Genomic DNA, 15162 nt, shown 5'->3' with positions numbered 1-15162 from the left:
TGTCATTTAAATTCCCTTAATTTTATTCATAAATAAAGATATTTTACTAAGAATAAGGTTCTCTTCTCCTCATTAAAGTATTTAAAATGATATTTTATTTATAAATTTAACATGAATATTTTAGTACAATCAGAAGAAAAACATTGTAATTTCTAAATGCTTCATTTGAAAAGATCTGTCTCCCATCTATATCATAAATATCATTTTATTTTAGGATTTTCATTAAAGATTCCCCATTCCTAATAGGAATTATACATGAGAGGATTATAAAGTAACTTAAAATAAATGTAATATCCTGAGAACAGAGATCTTCTACACAAAGAAGACAAAGTAAATAACTGAGTGTAACATAAAGCAAGTAAAATAAATTCTGATACTGTAAACATACAAAATGATTAAGGAGTGATAAATTTGTTTGCCAGCTTAGCTGTTTATTCTTGTTAAGAGTAGGAAAGGGGGCTGTAATTAAATTTTTTTTAAAAAATGCTGTGATAACCACATAAATGTATGAAAGGATATACTTATCAGCCTGCAGAAATCTCCAATCTTTTAGGTTCCCATAGAGGGCAACATTGTATAAAAGATGGTGAGCTAAGAATCTGCCAATTCATCTCTGTTGATATGCTTTAAAGAAAACTGCTGTTACCATAAATTTGATGCTGCACTTCCCCTCAAACTCTGACTAATATATAAAATGATGCACACAAAAACTCAGAGGAGAGCCTCATCAAAGACGAAGAAAATTAATTCGGTATCCTACTTACTGGTAGATTACTTGAGTGAATAGCCTCCACTTTCACCTATAATTGGACTCAATCACTGAATCTCAGATACTAGATTGCATTCTATCATTTAAATACTCCACACACACATACTTGTGTGTATGTGTAATGACTCTATATATTATAGTCATTATATACATACAGGCTATATATGGTATATAAATGTCATATATCACTGATTTTATATGTATAGCTTATTATATGTATAGCTAACCAAAAGTTTGGTGGTTCGAACTCACCAGCCAGTCTGTGGGAGGAAGATGTGGCAGTCTACTTCTGTAAAGATTACAGCCTTGGAAGCCCTATGGGGGCAGTTCTACTCTGTCCTATAGGGTTGCTAGTAGTTGGAATCCACTTGATGGTAACGGGTTTTGGTTTTGAATACTTGCCTGTATGCCATACTTCAGATGCATTTCTACTTTCAGAGTGATGACTTTCTTAACTCCCTATGTTAGGAGATGTGCTTTGCAAGGTTATTTTTATTATTTCATCTTGGAAGTATTTTAAGGCTAACATAAATGAACTAAAATGGGTAAAGTTATAAATCAGATTTACACTCCTTTAGTCATAGAAATCTAGTCTATTAAAAACGGAAGTATAGACCTTTTACTTAGTATATTACTTTGTACACAAAAATCAAACAAATTGGTTAGTTTAAATTAAATTATGCTAACTCTGAAATAAAATTTATTACTCCTCAAGTACGCCTCAATCCACCAACATAACTAAGGTAATCAAACAATTTGTGTGTATATGTGTGTGTGTTTTTGCAATTAATAGAGGTACATTTGGAACAATCTGGTTTATATCCATATGTCAGAGTATCAGATAATCTTAGGAAGAATTATTCTTCCATCATCAACTGTCATTTGTCCCAGCAGTTCTATGTCCACTATTAGGATGATACAGGGAGAAAAGGTATTTGTTGAACCCAATATTCTCAGTCATAGTCGTCAGCAAAGGCTAGTTTCAACATGCCTGCTTTGATGAGACACTCAGTACCAGAATTATTTTATGTTTAAATCATTTAAAAAGCACATTAGGGCTTGCAAAAGATGTTCTCATACATGGTTTTATTTGAGCCTCCCAAGGATCCTATGATTAATTAGTACAGTACTATCCACATTGTAAAAGTTAGCACATTGAGACACGAGTAAATCTGGCATGAACAGCAGGATTCAATGACTCCTAGCCCCTATACCAAAGAGTTTCTCGGAAGGAATCTATCAGGAGAATGCTGTTTCATATTATGCTGTAGGCAGGTGACCTTTCAAGTGGCTGTCTAAAACCCTATGCTCTATCATGCATTTGGTAAAATAAAGAAGGAATTTAAGGGGCATGCTTTCAATCTATCCAGCAAATTATCATAATTTGGCATCATTCAAATTACAACATCTGGTCCACAAATAAATTACACCAAAAAAAGTTATCTATACTAAGAACTGGGCTAAAGATCAGTATAGCAGGAAGGATTTAAGATAGGCTTTGGAAATACTAAGCAGCATGGAGAATCACTGTCACTGAAATACGCAAATGGAGGAAATAAACGGAGGTAAATTTGTGAGATTTTGTATACTTTATTTAAATTATACGTTGCCTTTTTCTGGTTTGAAAAAGAAGACTGGACTAGAGAATTTCTCAAATACATACTATGACATTACAATCTAGATCACTAGTCTGAGTGTCTCATTCTGGGGACTCATAACACACATGTACACACTCACACACACACAGACACACAAAGTAGAAGCAAAACATTTCTTACTTCTAAACATGTTCAATGCCTTTGATACTTTCTTTTTGTGTTCTCTTCCATTCCATGCCATTTCATTCCATTCTATTTAATAGTCAGTTTGAAAATGCTGATCTTAATCTACTAATGTAAATGCACATAATAAGCCAAGGCTTTAATTCTGAAAAATAAAAATTAAGATTCTCTCTCTACATATATATGCAATGCTGAATATAAAAATATCAGTAAGTAATTTGCATTGGAAAATTGGTTGGAACTTTTTTCCCTAATTTTTCCTCACTGACCATTTCACAATTTGGACAGAACACCATTTTCATTTGACAAAGTGAGTGTCAGTAGATGATGTTATTCTTTGGAGAACATAAAGCCAAAGAAGCATACCAGATTAACATAATGAACATGGAAATAAATGGAGCTTTGAGTTCTAATAATAATAATATTGGCCTCTCCATGTAGACAACAGAATAATTAATACATTAACATTAATTTCCTTAAGACTTCCAATTGTTTGATATACTAAATTTATAGAAAAACACATAGAAATCATAAACTTCCAATTAAAGGAGGAAATTAATTGTCATAAAGCTGTGAAAAGAAGCACTCAGTATATTTTCATAATTATCTGTGTTGGAAGTCTGTACTTTATTGCATCATAGAAACCTTACTGCTAACTTGTAAGTCTGAAATGAGTTTAGGGTGCCACTAATGTAAATTTTAGTTATGCACTGTGTATACTAAGAATAGTTCTAAATTAACTCTAACTTTTAAAAAATGCTTTTGTTTTGTGAAATGTGCAGTCATAAGTTGAAGAAAGAATCATTGCTTCAAAAAATAGAAGGAAAATATAGTAGGACATATTACTGGTCTCAATTCTTCACTGCTGCCAGTATTAAAAGTCATTTGTCATGACACTTTGCAGCTCCACCCAGTAAAAGAGTTACCATATTTCCCACCTCTTCACTTTTAGTTCTACCACATGACTTACTTTGGCCAATAGAATGAGGAGGAAGTGATGCTGGGCAATTCCAAGCCATCATCACTGTTAGGACATACTTAGACATGTGAACCAAAGTGGCCCTAAGATGTCATAGCCAAATCTGACTTAGATCAGAGTCCCTAGATGACCTATAGATACGTGAGCAAGCCTAGTCAAAACTGGCAGAGCCCAGGAAGATTAGCTGACTCCAGCTTGTCTGCTGATTTATGAGCTCCATAGGAGAACACATAGACAGAAGCAGAATAGGGCAATGCAATAAATGTGAAAATAAATGGAGCTTTGATTTCGTAATATTGGCCTCATTATGTGAATAAGAGTAGAGGAGCTAATACATTAATTTAATCTAGTACTTCAGTTGTTTGCAATTATGCAGTTTCAGATAAGCATTCAGAAATCCAAATCTTAATTTTAAGGGGTGAAAGGAATGTTTATTTAAGCCAATTAATTTTGGGATAGTTTGTTACACAGCATTATTTAAATGATACAGAAATTTACTTTTTTCTATGCCTAAACCTATTTGTGAAACATCTCATTCTACTAAATGCAAAGAGATATGAATTGCAATAAGAAAAAATAGTTATCACTTATTTCCTCTTTACTAAAATCTATTATATACCTTTGAAAATAATTTTAATATCTATACTAACATTAAAAAAAACTTTTAAAAAAGTGAATAAATTCCAAGTTTCTTCTTCACTGTTTAGCTTTACCCATTTCATTGAGATAGACATGTTCTACAGTTTTTTGTGACAAATTTGTTATTTTATTGCAAAAGTAAAGACAGAGTTGAAAGCAAAAATGTTACTAATATACTGAATAGAAATTTTTTCCCCCACAAAGGTGGGAAAAAAGCCACATTAAAAAGTAAAAAGCATGAAACAAAATAACTATTTTGCTTCGGTACTAAAATGACTAAATTTATGAAGGAAGACCTTTTTTGGTTGACACCATGTAAGAAAGGATTGCACTACCATCATTTATGCTGTAAATCAACGATTGGGAAGAAAGTAGATTGTAAAGAAAATGCATCCATGGCTAAAAATACACAATATAAGTTTTTCACATCAGGGTGATTTAATTTGCGTGGATCAGTCCAAATCAATAATTCGCTGATTCATACTTACAGCATCATTTTACTTTGTCAAGTCAAAAATATGAAACAAGCAAACAAAACATAATGGTTTGATTCTAGAACTTCAACAAGTTAGCTATGGTTTCCTTGCTCTCTTAAAACTAACTTATGACATATTAATACATCTGTATAAGAAGTGTATTAACAAATGTTCAGTATTCATTAAATCACTAATTTTTTGATTATAACTAAAAATTGAGAATAATAATAACTCCATAAATAATATTAAGTAACAATAATGACAATAACAACAAAAATATCACAAATAAAGCACCAAGCGACAGCAATAAGAACTATAACGGGAGCTCCCGTATTTTTATGCAAATAACACGTGCCTTCTGCTTTTGTTTGCCAGCCTCGCCTCTCCCAGTGTGGTATTTTCGTAAGTGCGATGAGCTAATTTTTTACAGCAACATGTGAAAGAGGGTTGGCATGGTGGTGCTTGTGAAGGTGCCTCATGGGGGAGGGCACGGCTGGCAAACAAACAGAGTGTACATGTTATTTGCATTAAAACATGATACTATTTGGTGAACCACTTGTAGGTGCCAGTAAATGTGCTAAATGGTTTCAGATTCTTTCATGAGAACACATCCAAATTTTTAAACAAAATTCAGGCCATGTTGGGAAAAATCTTGGAGGAACCTTATTAAATTATGTTACTGGAGTATGTGAATGAAAGTATTTAGAGTTCACAATGAGTTGAGAGATATGAATAATACTAAGTGAAAAGGAAGGAGAGGACCAAAATAAGAATAGAAATGAAACAGTAGCCTCATGATAATAATGATTATGGCAAATATTGAGTAGACCTGGTAACTTCTAAGCAATTACTTTTATTAACTTACTGATTCCCATGAATCACCACCTGTCTGTCAGTTTGTTGTCCTGTGGTGGCTTGCGTGCTGCTATAATGCAGAAAGCTATGCTAACGGTATTTCAAATATCAGCAGGGTCACCCATGGCGAACAGGATTCAGGGGAGCTCGAGGCTAAGAGGGACTAGAAAAAAAGGATTAGCGATCTATTTCAAGAATTAGCCTGAAAATCCTATGGGTCACAACAGAATATTGTGTGATAAAGTGCTGGATAATGAGACTGTAGGTCGGTAAGCATTCAAAACAGACAGTGAATACTACGATGGACTCAGATATACCAAAGATCATGAAGACGGCACAAGACTGGACATCTTTTCATTCAGTTACACAGGGGGTTGCCAGGAGTTGGAGCTGATTGGATGGCAATCAACAACAACAATCCCTGTGAAAATAACTTATTTCATAAGACACAAATGAAGATATTGGTACACAGAGAAGTTAACTATCTTGGTCACCAAGGTGATGAGGTTAGCCTCTGAACTTCATTTGTCCAGCTCCACAGTCCACAATTTTACTCATGTCAACAAATAGGAAAAATTAAAAAAAGGAGGAGGAGGAAGGGAAGTAGCATCCAGTTTTGATAAAGAGTTAAGGTGATCTGGCTCTTTCACCCTGTACTTTTTAAGGCATTTTAAAATCTTCCAAAATGTCTGAAGTATCAAACACAGAACAATGTCACAATGAAATAACGTAAAATATGTCATTACTAAGTTAACTTTAGATGCAATTCTATTAAAAAAGAAGGAAAATCCCTCCAGATGACAATAAATTGAACAAATCAATATTACATTAAGAGGAATGACAGAATCAGACTTTAAGAATTTATCTAATCATATCAGAAAATTATCAGTAAAACGGCCTATGCAACTTGGTTTAACATGGGTAGTTCTGATTTATTTCTTACTTAGGTTTCCTGCTTTCTGGCTATTATGGATTAAATTGTGTCCCCCAGAAAGTATATGTTGTAAATTTTAACCCCTATGCTTGTGGTTAAAATCCCATTTGTGAATGGGTTTCTTTGTTATGCTAATGAGACACTATTAGTGTAGAGTGTGATTTAAGTCGATCTTTTTTGAGATATAGAAGAGCAGACTAACTCAGACAACAAGTAAGCAAGCAGAAATGAGGGGAGATTGATGCCACACCCAGGAACAGAAACTGAAAGGAGACAAGGACTTTCCCCTAGTGCAGACACAGAGAGAAAACCTTCCCCTAGAGTAGGTGCCCTGAATTCAGACTTCTAACCTCCTAAACTGTGAGAAAATAAATTTGTTTGTTGAAGCCATTCACTTTTATGTTTCTGTTATAGCAGCACTGAACAACTAAAACAGTTGCTTAATATTTTTCTGGAATTTTCATTTTTTATCTTAATTATTTTAATTATTAATAGTTGCTTTATAATATGTTATATGCCTTTGAAAATAATTTTTATATCTACAGTATGAAAATAGCTCTTTCTTAAATGTGAGTAAATTCCAAGATTCTTCTTCACCATTTAGTTTTGCCCATTTCTTTGGGGCAAACACATTCAATAGTTCTTAAAACAAACTTGTTATTTTACAGTAAATGTAAAGAGGAAGTTCAAAGCAGAAATGTCATTCTTATACTAAATAAGAATGTTTTCTTTCAAGCAAAGATACAGAGGAAAAAAATTAAAGAAAAATAAACACGAAAAACTTGTTTTGCTTTGGTTCTAAAATGATTCTGCATTAATGAAGAAAGAGGTTTCTTTGTCTGACACCATTTCTGAAAGAGTTAGAGCACCATCATTTTGCTGTAAAGGATGACATCAGTAGACTCCCACTTGGCTATGATGTCTTCTTGTATTGTGTGAAACACAGGGATAAAGGAAACTACTTACTTTAACATGGTTAAATACGAAAGACTAACCATAGGGTCGCTGTGAGTTGGGATCAACTTGACGGTAACGGGTTTAACGGGTAACACCAATAGCACATCTCTTTTCTTTCTTTTTTTTTTTTTTTTGACATTTTCCAGTCTCATTTTAATGAACACCTCTCTTTTGAGCTCAGACTTCTGGATGTTTACTGATAAAATTAAGACACGTGAATACTAGTGGCCGGGGAGCTAACTTCTACTGCCAAGTCATGGTTAGTGCTAATGCTACCAGAATGCTGGTCAGTGGGGCCAGAGAGAAGTAGAAATTGTACTTTTATGAATTTGAAGTATATGTGGATAATAAAGAATAAGCAGTTCTACCATAAGTTTAAAGAGAGTTTCGAGAGAGTAGTGCAAATATTCTTCCTACAGTGGTTTTGCAATATATTGTATGACATATTTGCAATTATTTATAACAGTACCTGAAAATACTTTTTTATCTTGCAATATTACTTTTCTGTAGCAAAGAGATAAAAAGTACATGTACAATGAAAAAAATAAGTATTTTATTTCTTTTTTCAAAACAAATGTTGAAAGACTGTCAACATTTATTTACTAAGGCAATTGTGATTTCACTTCATATTAAGACAACCACTGGCAAATCTGCTAAATAAGCTCGAGGCTCTATCTAACACTTTATAGTTAGTTTAATTAGAATGTGATCCATGATGATGATTTATCATACGGAGCTCCAGAAGGGCACTTAGTTATTATTCTTTGCAATATAAGGTTTTATTTAGATCATATGACTTGTTCTAAATTAAATTTTACCATTTTAGTTTCCAAGTTTTCTTTTCTGCAAATGAAAAATGAAATGAGATCTGTTAATATGGACCCTATTAGAAGAAAATATATCTCAAACAGTTAAATGATGTCATTTAAAGACAGCATCATCGGAGATTTAACACAGGTCAGAAATGTTAAATTATGGTTCAAAATTTTTCCACCAATTCTTGGAATCACAGTAAAGATACTAGCAATTAATCCTGACAATTGACATTATTATGATGTTATTGTAAATTTAAATAAAAGTTACTATTAAACGAGGCAGAGCCAACATGGCACCCTAGACAGAAGCACTATGCTGTTCCTCTGCAGCAAAGACCTGAAAGACTAAGTAAAACAGATAAAAACGTCAATCCTGGAACCCTAAGCATCAAATGAAGGGATAAAGAACTAGACCAAACACTGAATGGAAGAAGAAATGGCAGAAAACAGAGAACGAGTGGAGATCCCCTGCCAATTAACACAGCACAGCATCGCCATCTTGGAACACAGCTAGCAATGACCTCGGACAGGAAGTATGGGAAAGCAACTTCATGGAGCTCCCAATAAGAGTCAGAGTACACAGTAACCAGAGAAACATGATTTCCCTCCCCTTACCCTTCTCATGAGTTGAAGCAAGAACACACACCCCACCCCCTCATCCTGGCAGTCTTTTTTTCTTTCACTCTTCTCTTTTTCCTGCCCACCTACACTGTATGCTACCTCCTCCCCTTCCCACCATACTCCTGCTTTGCCAAGACAGCTAGGGAGACACTGGTCCACTACCATCCTGTGTCTGCTTGGTCCCCATCTGCTGGCTCCAGCCTTGCCACTTTTTTTTTTTTTTTACCTCTTTTTTTTTCATTCTCTTCTGTCTTCTCTTTCTGTCTCTCACCTAGCCTCCCAGATTGTGAGAGAATAAATTTCTGTTTATTAAAGCTATCCACTTGCGGTATTTCTGTTATAGCAGCACTAGATGATTAAGACAGGGAGTGGCTTCAGTTCTGAGTTAAATTGTTGTCTGGGGCCATAGTCTTATGGTTCCTTCAGTCTCTGTCAGACAAGTAAGTCTGGTCTGTTTTTGTGAATTTGAATTTTGTTCTACATTTTTGTCCCACTCTGTCCAAGATCACGTATTGTGATCTCTGTCACAGTGGTTGGTGTTTGTAGTTGGGCACCATCTAGTTGGTTCTGGACTCAGGCTGGTGGAGGCTGTGGTACTTGTGGTCCATTAGTCCTTTGGACTAATATTTCCCATGTGTCTTTGGTTTTCTTCATTCTCCTTTGCTCTGAAAGGCATGGGACCAGTGGATGTATCTTAGATGGTTGCTTGCAAACTTTTAAGACTCCAGATGCTACTCACCAAAGTCAAATGTAGAATATTTTCTTTATGAACTGTGTTATGCCAGTTGACCTAGATGTACTCTGGTCTCTAGCCCTCAGCACAGTAACTTGGTCTCTCAGGGTATTTGTATGTGTCTATGAATTTTCTATTGACTTTGCCTTGGTCATGCTGTGCTGACTTTCCCAACAATGTGTTTTGTCTTTCACTTCACCAAAGTTACCACTTATCTACTATCTAGTTAGTGATAGACTATCAAAGATTGTTTCTTTCTGTGTGTAAACTGTTTCCTGAGTTTTTATAAGTGGTCTCATAAAAAATTGTAATTTTGTGACTTATTTCACTCAGCATAATGCCCTCCAAATTCATGCATGTTGTGAGATGTTTCACAGATTCATAATTTTTCTTTATCATTGCATAGTATCCCACTGTGTGTATGTACCATAAATTGTTTATCCATTCATCTGTTGATGAGCACTTAGGTTGTTTCCATCTTTTTGCTGTTGTGAATAATGCTGTTATGAACATGGGTGTGCATATGTCTATTCATGTGACAGCTCTTATTTCTCTGGAAGATATTCCTAGGAGAGTAATTGCTGGATCATAAGGTACTTCTGTTTGTAGCTTTTCAAAGAAGTGTTGTATCGTTTTCCATAGGGGTTATACCATTTTCTATTCCCACCACAGAAAAGCATAAGAGTTCCAATTTTCCCGTAACCTCTCCAACATTATTTTCTGTTTGTTTGTTTGTTTTGATTAGTGCCAGTAATGTCAGTGTGAGATGGTATCTCATTTTAGTTTTGATTTGCATTTCTCTAATGGCTAATGATTGTGAGCATTTCGTTATGTGTCTGTTAGCTGCCTGAAAGTCTTCTTTGATGAAATGTATGTTCATATGCTTTGCCCATTTTTTAATTGGATTTTTGTCTTTTTATTGTTATAATGTTGCAGTATCTTATAGATTTTAGAGATTAGAACTTTGTCAGATATGTCTTAGCCAAATTTTTTTTTTTCTAGTCTGTAGTTTCTCTTTTTACTCTTTTGGTAAAATCTTTTGATGAGTATAAGTGTTTAATTTTTAGGAGTTCCCAGTTATCTAGTTTATCTTCTGATGTTTGTACAGTAGTAGTTATGGTTTGTGTCCTATTTATGCCATGCGTTAGGGCCTCTAGTGCTGTACCTATTTTTCTTCCATGACCTTTATATTTTTAGGTTTTATATTTAGGTCTTTGGTCCATTTTGAATTAGTTTTTCTGTATGGTGTGAGTTATGGGTCCTTTTTTATTTTTTTACAGACAGACATCAAGTTTTGCCAGCAAAATTTGTTAAAGAGACTGTCTTTTCCCTATTTAACGGACTTGGGACTTTTGTCAAAGATCAGCTGACTGTGGGTGGCTGGATTTACATCTGGGGTGTCAATTCTATTTTACTGATCTATGTGTCTGTTGTTGTACCAGTACCAGGCCGTTTTGACTACTGTGGCTGTATAGAAGGTTCTGAGATCAGGTAGTGTGAGGCCTTCAACTTTGTTCTTATTCAATAATGCTTTACTTATCTGGGTCCTCTTTCTTTTCCATGTGAACTTGGTGATTAGTTTTTCCATCTCATTAAAGAATGCTGTTGGCATTTGGATCAGGATTGCATTATATGTGTAGATTGCTTTGGGTAGAATTGACATTTTCACAATGTTGAGTCTTCCTATCCATGAGTATGGTATGTTTTTTCATTTACATTGGTCTCTTTTGATTTCTTGCAGTAGTGTTTTGTAGTTTTCTTTGTATAGGACTTTTACATGACTGATTAGATTTATTCCTAAGCATTTTATTTTAGTAGGTGCTATTATAAATGATATTATTTTCCTGATTTCCTTTTCAAATTCTCTTTGTTGGTGTATAGAAATCTCACTGATTTTTGTATGCGGATCTTGTCTGCTGCTACTATGCTAAATCTTTCTATTAGTTGCAGTAGTTTTCTTGTGGAATCTTTACATTTCTTTATGTATAGTATTATATTGTCTGCAGATAGGGATAGTGTTACTTCTTCCTTGCCAGTTTGAATGGGCTTTATTTCTTTTTCTTGCTTTATTTCTCTACCTAGAACTCTCAGCACAAGGTTAAATAGAAGCAGTGATAAAGAGCATCCTTGTCTTTTTCCTGTTCTCAGGAGGAATGATTTCAGACTCTCTCCATTGAGAATGAAGTTGCTTGTTGGTTTTGTAGAGATACATTTAATTATGTTGAGGAATTTCCCTTCTATTCTTATTTTATTGAGAGTTTTTATCAGGAATGCATGTTCCTGTTAAAAAGCCATTGCTATTGAGTGGATTCTGACTCATAGATACCCTACAGGACAGCATAGAACTGCCCCATAGGGTTTCCAAGGAGTGGCTGGTGGATTTGAACTGCTGAAATTTGGTGAGCTCTTAACCTCTGTGCCACCAGGGAATGGCATTGATTTCTGCATTGATTAAGATGATTATGTGATTCTTTTCTTTTGTTCCATTTATGTGGTGGGTTATGTTGATTAATTTTTTAGTGTTGAAGCATCCTTGCATGTCTGGTAGGAATCTCACTAAGTCATGATATATTATTTGTTTGACATGATGCTGAATTCTATTGGCTAGAAATTTGTCTGAAATTTTTACATCCATATTCATGAGAGATATTGGTCTGTAATTTTCTTTTTTTATGGTGTCTTTGCCTGGGTTTGGTATCAGGGAGCCATTTTTAATTTTTTTCTTTCTTTTATTTCTCCCTCCCACATAACCTGGTATGCTTCTCCCCCTTCTTCTTGCCAGTCCCCCACTCCATGCCACTGCATCTAGAAAGCCACCAGCTCATCACCACTCTGGTTCCACCGTCACCCTCCCACTGGCTCCTGCTGCACCACCATTATTTTCTTTTTTTTCTTTCTCTCTCCCACCTAGCCCAGTACATCACCTCCCCTCAATTCCCACCAGTTCTGGGTTCTGCACCACAACACTGCTGACCCCCACTATACTGCCATTCTTTTTTCTTTCTTCCTTTTTTTCCCTCACTCTCACCTAGCCCCGTATGCCACCTCCCCCTATTCCTGCCAGCACTTGCTGCACCACCGTGGCTAGAGACCCACTAGTGCACCAACCCACTGCTGCTCCAGGTCTGCCTCACCACCCCCCCTGCAGGACCCTGCTGTACTCCCATTTTTGTTTTTTTCATTTATTTCTCCCTCCCACCTCCTTTCCCTTCTGATCTGCCCCTGCCAAGTTGCCAAGGCAAGTGCATCCCAGATGATCAGGCCCACTGCTGCATCAGATCTGCACCACCTTTTCCCTCCAACCACTTGACCAGCTGCTGGATGGTGGGAAGTGAGCCTGTATCACTCCTCTTCCAACACTCCTGCCCATTTGGTGAGGGGCTCTGAGCACTCCCACACTTCTGGAACAACATCAGGAGGCAGACGGCGCTGCCCTCAGTCACCTCACCAGACCAGTATACAGCGAAGTGGGCTTGCCCTGCCTGCTGCTGTCCTGCCCACTGGACCAGGTGGTGAGAGCTATCATGCTCAAAGATGAGTAAGCAACAAAGAAAGCCTAGCCCATCTACGCTGGCATATGAAAATAAATAAAAAAGCAGGACAAAGCAAATGAACATACAATCAAGAAATAAAATAATATCTTACTGGCTTGGAGAAAGGAAACAATATCAAAACATTTAAAAAATCAGGAAAAGATGGTTCCAGCAAGTGATCAAAATATAGAATAAGGTAAACTGTCAGTAGAAGAAAAGACAGTGGAACTACCTGATATGGAATTCAAAAGATTAATATTTAGGTTTCTCCAAGAGGTTAGGAAAGAGATCAAGGAAAACACAGACAAAATCAATGACAGCATAGCCAATTTCAAGGAAAATACAGACAAAGAAATAGAAGAATTCAGAAAAATAATACAAGATGATTATATCAAAATAAATAAGAAATTATAAATCATACAAACACAGCAACTGGAAAGCCAAAAGATAAAAAAATTTCAGAAATGGCACAACTCAAAAAAGGTTTTAACAGTAAACTTGAAACAATGGGAAACAGAATCAGTGAGATTGAAGACAACTCCATGGAAGTCTCTGTGTTTGAGGAAAGATCAGAGACAAGAATGATGAAAACCTAGGTAAAGAACTCTCAATAAAAATACAAAGCTAGAAGACAAAACAGGGAAACAGAGACATCAATCTGTAAATGATGACAACATCAAAACAATAAAAGGGGGAATAAATGGTGCAGACATAGAACTTTCAAATGGAGAGGAAGTCAATGTGATATCAAGTAATAAAAGACTGGTTCAAACTTTGAAAGACAAGAGTAAAGTTCAAGGTAACCACAAAGAAAGTTAACAAACTTACTCATCAAAATAAAGAAGAAAAACATAAAGACTCAGTAGGCATAAAATCTATAATATCAAAAGAAAAGAAAAGAAAATCCACAAAGAAAGGAATTCCACACAGGAAAGTAAGAGGAACAAAGAAAATTCGGTGGAAAAAAAAACAAAAAAAAAAAACAAACACAACAGTATGACAGCAATAAACTCATAACTATGACTAATCACACTCAATGTAAATGGCTTAAATGTACCTGTAAAGAGACAGAGAGTGGCAGAATTGATAAAAAAACAAAACAAATAAAAAAAGACTTATTAATATGCTATGTACAAGAGACACACCTTAGACACAAAGACATAAGTATATTAAAAACCAAAGAATAGAAAAAATATATCAAAGAAACAGTAACAAAAAAATCAGGAATGTAATACTAATCTCAGATAAAATAGATTTAAGGCAAAAACAACCATAAAAGACAAGGAAGGATATTATATAATGATTAAAGTGTCAATCCACCAAGAAGACATAACCCTAAAAAATATCTACATACTCAATGACAGAGCTCCAAAATACATAGAGCAAAGTCTAATAGCACTGAAAAGAAAAATAGACAGTTCCACCTTAACAGTAGGAGTCTTCAACACAGCACTCTCTGTAAAGGACAGAACATCTATAAAGAAACATAACAAATATACAGAAGATCTAAAAGCCACGATCAGTGAACTTGACCTCATAGACATGCATAGAACACTCAATAGCAGCAAAGTATACTTTCTGTTCCAATTCACATGGAATATTCTCCAGAATAGATCACATTTTAGGCCACAAAGTAAGCATCTATAAAATCCAAAACATCAAAATAATTCAAAGCATTCGCTCTGATCACAATGCCATAAAAGTAGAAATCAATAACAGGAAGAGCAAAGACAAAAAATCAAATACACCATGCTTAAAAACAACTGGGTAATAGAAGAAATCAAAGAACGAATCAAAAAATCCTTAGAATCAAACGAGAATGAAAACACATAATACCAATACGTTTGAGACACAGCAAAGGAAGTTCTCAGACACCAATTTATAGCAATAAACACAAACATCAACAAAGAAGAACAGGCCAAAAGCAAAATGTTAGCCCTTCCACTAGAACAAATAGAAACAAAACAGCAAAAGAAGACCATAGCCACCAGAAGAAAGGAAATAATAAAGATTAGAGCAGAAATAAATGAAATAAAGAACAGAAAAACAATGGAAAGTATCAACAAGACA

The 15162-nt window shown here is 35.1% G+C and overlaps 1 protein-coding gene across 5 annotated transcripts in view; it reads right to left on the bottom strand.

The window, feature by feature from the left end:
• The window catches only part of LOC101352400 (N-deacetylase and N-sulfotransferase 4), a 493510-nt gene that overhangs the window by 333998 nt on the left and 144350 nt on the right, over positions 1-15162 (bottom strand). For 2 of the 5 annotated variants that reach the window (XM_023740188.1, XM_023740186.1), the window contains one exon: positions 5510-5662. The exons of the other annotated variants lie outside the window; for them this stretch is intronic. The gene's annotated coding sequence lies outside the window, so the exon portion shown is untranslated. The remainder of the gene's footprint in view (positions 1-5509; positions 5663-15162) is intronic. 5 annotated transcript variants of the gene reach the window in all.

The sequence above is a fragment of the Trichechus manatus genome, unplaced genomic scaffold (assembly GCF_000243295.1).
Source record: "Trichechus manatus latirostris isolate Lorelei unplaced genomic scaffold, TriManLat1.0 scaffold00150, whole genome shotgun sequence".
NCBI lineage: Eukaryota > Metazoa > Chordata > Mammalia > Sirenia > Trichechidae > Trichechus > Trichechus manatus.
Note: the sequence above shows the minus strand (reverse complement) of the source record. Positions and strands in the feature narration are given on the sequence as shown.